Source organism: Gossypium hirsutum, chromosome A08 (genome assembly GCF_007990345.1).
Source record: "Gossypium hirsutum isolate 1008001.06 chromosome A08, Gossypium_hirsutum_v2.1, whole genome shotgun sequence".
NCBI lineage: Eukaryota > Viridiplantae > Streptophyta > Magnoliopsida > Malvales > Malvaceae > Gossypium > Gossypium hirsutum.
The window spans coordinates 14,515,331-14,522,132 of NC_053431.1; the positions used below are offsets into that span (position 1 = coordinate 14,515,331).

A 6,802-nucleotide genomic window follows, 5' to 3' on the forward strand; every position below is an offset into this window, starting at 1 on the left:
TATAGGGTAGAATTACCGGAATACCCCTGTAGGGTAGAATTACCGAAATACCCCTGTAGGGTAGAATTATCGCAATATCCCTATAGGGTAGAATTACCAGAATACCCCTGTAGGGTAGAATTACTGAAATGCCCCTGTAAGGTAGAATTACCGAAATACCCTTGTAGGGTAGAAATACTGAAATACCCCTATAGGGTAGAATTACTGAAATACCCCTATAGGGTAGAATTACCGAGATACCTTGTGAGGTAAAATTACCATTTTGCCGCTAAGGTGTTAAATGACTGTTTTGCCCTTGTGGTCAAGTGACTGACTTGGACTGTGTGGTTGACGAATTTGATTGTGAATATATGTTAGTGATATGAATGACTTGACTGTGACTGTTTGATTCAAATATGGGCAGATATTCTGATTCTGTATGTTGTATGCCATGACATTTATATCTGTTGCATGGGTTATGGGTTATACTGATGGAGGAAGTACTGAAAGTGGCTTGTCCACGTACTGGAGGCTTTGCCTCAACTTACTGATATCTGAGCAGCAATGCTGCAACTGTGGAGTGTAGGGCTGGGTGGGTTGAGCTATTCCCCACATGGAGTGTAGGGCTGGTACGGGTGGAGTGTAGCGGTTGGTTATAGGCTGGGTGGGGATTGCATTCACATTCTGATTTTGATTCTGTTACCTAATACTGATTCTGATTCTGATTCTGTCACCTAATTCTGATTCTGATTTTGATTCTAGTTCTGATAATGTTTCTTATTCTGTAATAGGTTAAAGCCCATCTGGTACTGTCTGTTATAATGGGCTAAGGCCCAATTGGTACTGAAACTGTAAGTAAGGCTGGGGCCAGACGTTTAATTCTTTTATATGACTGACTGTTCCTTTTTATAGTAGGGGATTTCACACTAAGTTTTCGTAAACTTACCCCGTTTATTAACCTTTCAGGTAATTTCCAGCCTTAGATGGATCGGGGTTACGAGGGGCTCGGAGGAAGCCACACACACTATTTATGTTATAGTTTTGATTATTGCTTTTAAATGTTTTTATGTGGGTTGTAGTAAAGCCGTTGTAATTTTCTGGATTTCAAATTTGGATTTTTATTTATTGTTCTTATAATTGCTTGTATTAGAACACGGTTTTCCAAAGCAACTACTGTTGTTCAAAACATCACGTAACCGCAATTGTTTTTAAATTAAGTGTCCGCAACTGCCAGGATTTTTTTTTACAAAGTTGTTAAGAATGATATTCAGTTGAGGTTTTCTAACAAGGTTTAAAAAGGGTACAAGTTTTTAATTACTAAGAAGGGTTTTTAATGGAAACATGGTTTCCGAAAAACACTTCAATGTGACACGCCAGATTCGAGCCAAACTTCCAGGCCGGGTTTGGGGTGTTACAATTTGTGCCCGTTGAACTTATTAGAAATTCAAAAGATACTTGGTGACTAATATCAGTAATCCATCAATTCATTATCACTTATGCTCTTTTGAGCTATGATCGGTAAGCTCCTCCTGAGCTGATGAACAATAAGCTCTATTGAACTGAAACGGTAAGCTCTATCGAGCTAAACAGTAAGCTCTATCGAGCTAAACAGTAAGCTCATACGACCTGAACAGTAAGCTCCAATGAGCTGAAAACAGTAAGCTCTTACGAGCTGATATATCAGTAAGCTCATACGAGCTATGGTGAGTCCACAAAAAATGCAAGAGCTCGACCAAAACGATAACCCTAGTGACAAGTCACTCGTATCCTATGAATTCATATAGTTCAATCGGGGCTCAGTAACAAATATAATATATCTATAATGCATTTGTAATTCAAGTGTATCAATTACTCAATCATAAATATTCGTTTCAAATATTTTCAAATATATATAGAAGTTGATTCTAATTATACGAACTTACCTTGTATCCTCGGATAAAACTATTTGCTATTTGTCTACTTTTCGTTTTCCCCGATCTAGTTCTGATATTTGCTTATCTTGATCTATATAATATCAAATTAACTCATTCAAACTTTCATTCAATTCAATTTAGCCTAAAACATTCATTTTGGCCAATTTCCAATTTTACCCTAGACTTTTAACACTTTGCAATTTAGTCCTTAACACATAAAAATGCAAAATTACACAATTAGGCCAATACCCATGGTAGCCGAATTTAATACAACTTTATAGTAGCCCATATTTTCATTTATTTCACACTTTTAACTACAACATTTCACATTTTCTCAATTTAATCCCTAATTGACATTTTTGTCAAAAATCACTTAACAAAACTTGTATATCTATCATTAAAAATTTAAATACACAAGCATTCAACAATAGCATCATCCAAAATCTATAATAGTTTCAAAAACAAAGGTACGGGTTAGCCAGATTAAGCTGCAACGAGCTCAAAAACATAGAAATCATTAAAAATCGAGCTACAACCATACCTTAATTGACAAATGAAGCTTGGCCTAATGAAAACCTAAAAATTTTGGCTTTTATCCTTGCAATAATCGGCTAAGGAAGACGATGATAACATAAAATGAATTTTGTTTTAATTATTATAACATTTATTAACCATTTACCATTTTAACTTTAAAATTAATTCAAAATTATACCAATTGCAATGCTATCATCCTCCCCTAACCATAAATGGTCTATTTACCACTTTAGGACCTTAAATTTTAGGTTCTATAGCTATTTAATACCTTTAGCTAATAGAACACAAGTTTTATGCTTTACGCGATTTAGTCCTTTTTACCTAATTAAGCATTTAAACGGTAAAATTTCTTTACCAAACTTTCACATAATTAATCTATCATGCTGTAGATCTTGTTAAAATAGTAAAATAAATATTTTGACTTTGAATTTGTAGTCCTGAAATCACTGTTTCGATTTGACCTAAAATCGAGCTGTTACACTACTAGTGTAGATAATATGATTTAATTCAACCTCCATTGCGTAAGATCCTCAGAATACTTCCTTGTTTTTCGTTATAATACAAAACTATATTATAATTTGACATGTTCACTTGTAGATATCTTTTTTTTGGCACGATTTTTACTCTAAACGTTCGCACGTTTGGAGAAAGTCAAGTTGTTGGCCTCGTTGCCGAGAGGTTTCGACATTATATTTAAATTTATTTTCTGCACCTAATAGAAATAAATTGGAAAATTAAAAATTATAAATACGATTTCTTTATTTTATTTTATTTTTATATTTTTAATTATTAAGATTTATTTTTAGTTATTAATTTTTATTTCTTTGTCTCTAATTTCAGTTTAGGACTCAAAGTGGAAGCGTTCCAATCGAGCCATATCCTAACCCAAAATGAATTCTGAAACGCAATCATCACTTGATGCAAAACGATCCACCCATGGTAGTTGATTTGCCTCGGGAAATCCACAGTTTGATGATCCACTTGAACCACAAGCACTGATCTGTGAAGAGCTACTGATGGCTAAAAGAACATTGCGTGAGTATGCACTACAACGCTAGTTTTCGTGTGAGGCAATATTGAACGATCGACGATCAACACCAATAATTTTGAGATCAAGATGACTATGATCCAAATGATCCAAAATACCTTACAATTCTTAAAGAACATGATAGAGGATCCAAATGAACACCTAAAGCAGTTCCTCCAGTTGTGTGACACTTTCAAATACAACGGGTAACCCATGGCTCTATTTTTCTTTGGTTATTTCCTTTATCCTTATGTGACCACACGACTGACTGGTTGGATTCATTAGAACCAGGTTCCATAACCACGTGGGACGAATTAGTAAGAAATTTTCTACACAAAATTTTCTTGATCAGTAGATTTATCCAACTCCACCGTGAGATCATCAACTTCAAGCAGTTCAAAGGTGAAATTTTATACGAAGCTTGGGATCGATTTAAGTCACTATTAAGGAAGTGTCCCCATCATGGAATGCAATAATGGATTCAGATGCAGATGTTTTATAGTGGTTCAAATAACAATTTGAGGTCTACACTAGATGGCGCATCCGGATGAGCATTGATGAGCTACATGTACAGGCGAGCCTGTTAAATTATTGATGATAAAGGTGATGAGCAACATGCAAAGGTAATTTGGTACCAGAATCCCTAGTATCACAAAAAATAATCCCCATAGGGATGGAAAAGAGCATGTGAGTGCAATTGCTTTACGGTCAGGTAAAACCCTTGACAACACTAGTGCTCCCATTCAAGTAGACGAGGATTCATCGGATCTATTGAGCAATTTTTTTGGACAAAAATAAGCTTGAAGAGCTGAGTAAAAAAGTGGTTGAACCAATGATTGAGTCGATAATCTCAAACCTTGTGAGCACAGAATTACCATTCCTATCAGGGATCGAGGCCAAACGAAGGAAGGGCGAAGAAAACTTTGTAAATTTTCTAAACTTATTCAAGTTCAATAATGTTAATTTACCCCCTTTTAGAATTAATTAATAAAATACCAAAATATGCCAAGTACTTAAAAGGAAATCATGTCAAGGCATAAGAAGTTCAAAAAGGAAAAACAACTTAACATCGATACCTCTTGTAGTGCTATCATTGCTAAGAAAATACCCCTAAAATTTAAAGATCCAGGAACTTTTACAATTCCAATAGAGATAGGGGACATATATTTTAGTAAGGCCCTTTGTGATTTATGAGCCAACATTAATTTAATGGCCCTTTCAATCTATAGAAAACTTAAATTATAGGAGTTGAAAAACACATCGATAACACTATAATTAGCTGATAGGTCTTTAGTATGCCCAAACTGTGTACTTGAGAACATGTTAGTTAAGGTAAGGAATTTCATAATCCCTGTCAAATTTGTAGTTCTATACTTCAAAGAAAATCAAAAGATCCTCATACTGTTAGTTAGGTCATTTTTGGGCATGTTTAGATCAACCATCGATCTTGAGAAAAATGAGTTAACCATGACAATTGATAGTGAGATAGAGGTGTTTAAATACAGCCATGATTCTCAAGATGAGGGAATAAAAAAAATTAGGGAATGAATAATTTTCATTATTCTATGAAACCCCTAATAGCCTTGATCAAAGGTATTTTTTGAGTGTGATGTGTGCGGGAAGACATAGTCCAAAGGAAGAAGACAAGTGGAAAGATCCAAGATTATTCAACATTCAATGGAAGGATTACGATGAAAAAAAGAGACAGAAAAGGGAAATGATGGATAGTAACAAGTTACTGGACGACTCCGGTAGCCATATTGGATTTTTAATTATCGAATTTTATCCTGCTTGTAAATGTTGCAATTTCGTGTATTTGGATTTCAAGTATTATAATTTGGATTTTTAATTTTTATTAGGTTAGGAAATAGGTTAGCATAGAGCTCAGGTGACCCTAGAAGTGTCTTGAAGTGATTAGGCGTAACCCACAGATTCTGACACATCTAAATCGCCCAGTATGTGTTACAACACAGGTACCCTTTTTTGTGACATGCTACTTCGAACCAAAATTTTTGAAAATTTTATACCTTTTTCACGAAACGCCTAGGCTCATGACACGGCATAACACTTAGAACCTAAATTCTAGGAAATTAGGGTGGCATGTCGTGACATACATACCCTATGTCGCGACATGACATCATTTTTCTGCAATTTCTGGCCTATTTTCCCGTGCATGGTCCATCAAATTTTCTAAATAAATCGTACGATTTCAAACCTTAAAATGTCACTTTCAAAACACCCAATAGAGCACCCAAAAGCTTTAGGAGCCATTGCACCTCTCTTCTACTATCCCTGCTTCGATTTCAAGCTTTCCAACCACCATTTTTTTTGGTAATCCCTTCTTCTCTCATCTGTTAGTTATTTTTTCTAATATTGTTTTCTTCTTTTTGGCATGCATATCTCATCGGAGATGAGCAAAGCATGATTGAATCAAGGTTTGAAATTCTAATCTCATCTCTTACATGTTTTTTCTTACTATTATCTTTGTTTGATTAAACTCCGTTACATGGTGCCTCACAAAGCATGGTGCACTCAAGAGGCAGTGCCAGATTTTGATGCTACCCAGTTCCATACCCCGGAAGTGGAAAAATATTATTTACAAATGAACGAGCGCACTTTCATTCAAGAATGGGGGTTCAATCCCTCGTTAACTGGGTGCGATAATATTGGGGAGTTGGTGGATTTCCACCACAGGCATAATTTTTGCTCAACCCTAAATGAACCGGTGGTCGACGTAATTGTCTATAAATTTTACGCTTCTCTGAAGGATAGGGAAATCCACAAAATCCCTAGTGAAATACATATGCATGTAATGGTTCGAGGTAAAAAGGTATTGGCCACACCCCGAGAAATTTATTTTTATTATGATGCTCCATATTATGCCTCTGATTTATTGGATTATGTTGACTTAAACATGTATCGAGGCATTGATATGGATGCAATTTTGCGCTATTTAACACAGGGGTGTGGTGAATTGACTCGCCAAGTCGGCTCTAACATACATGTAAAGTTTACTCAGGCCATCATGTTCCCAATGGCCAAGATGTGGATGCAATTTATTTGCACCTGTATCTCCCGTACTCAAAATATCTCTCATGTCACTACTTTTAGAGTGGTTTTGCTTCACTCTATTTTTATAGAGAAAACAGGTATGCGTGGGCCAGTGGATCTATCAAGCAATGATGTAATGTATTAGTGGCTAAAAATGGGGAACGTACTTCCCTCATCTCGTGACAACCTTATGCAAAAGGGCAAGGGTTCCTATGTCACCTGCCAGTTGTGATGCCGACGAGGAGTGTGCTCGAAAACAACATGTATGGTAAATTTGTTGACCTTCAACGAAAACATG

General features: G+C 35.7%; 1 non-coding gene across 1 annotated transcript; it reads right to left on the reverse strand.

Moving 5' to 3' along the window:
* Positions 1-3,816: 3,816 nt before the first annotated feature.
* On the reverse strand, positions 3,817-3,922 carry LOC121205338 (small nucleolar RNA R71). Its single transcript, XR_005900419.1, has one exon. It is a non-coding gene; the product is annotated as a small nucleolar RNA R71 (small nucleolar RNA).
* Positions 3,923-6,802: the final 2,880 nt, after the last annotated feature.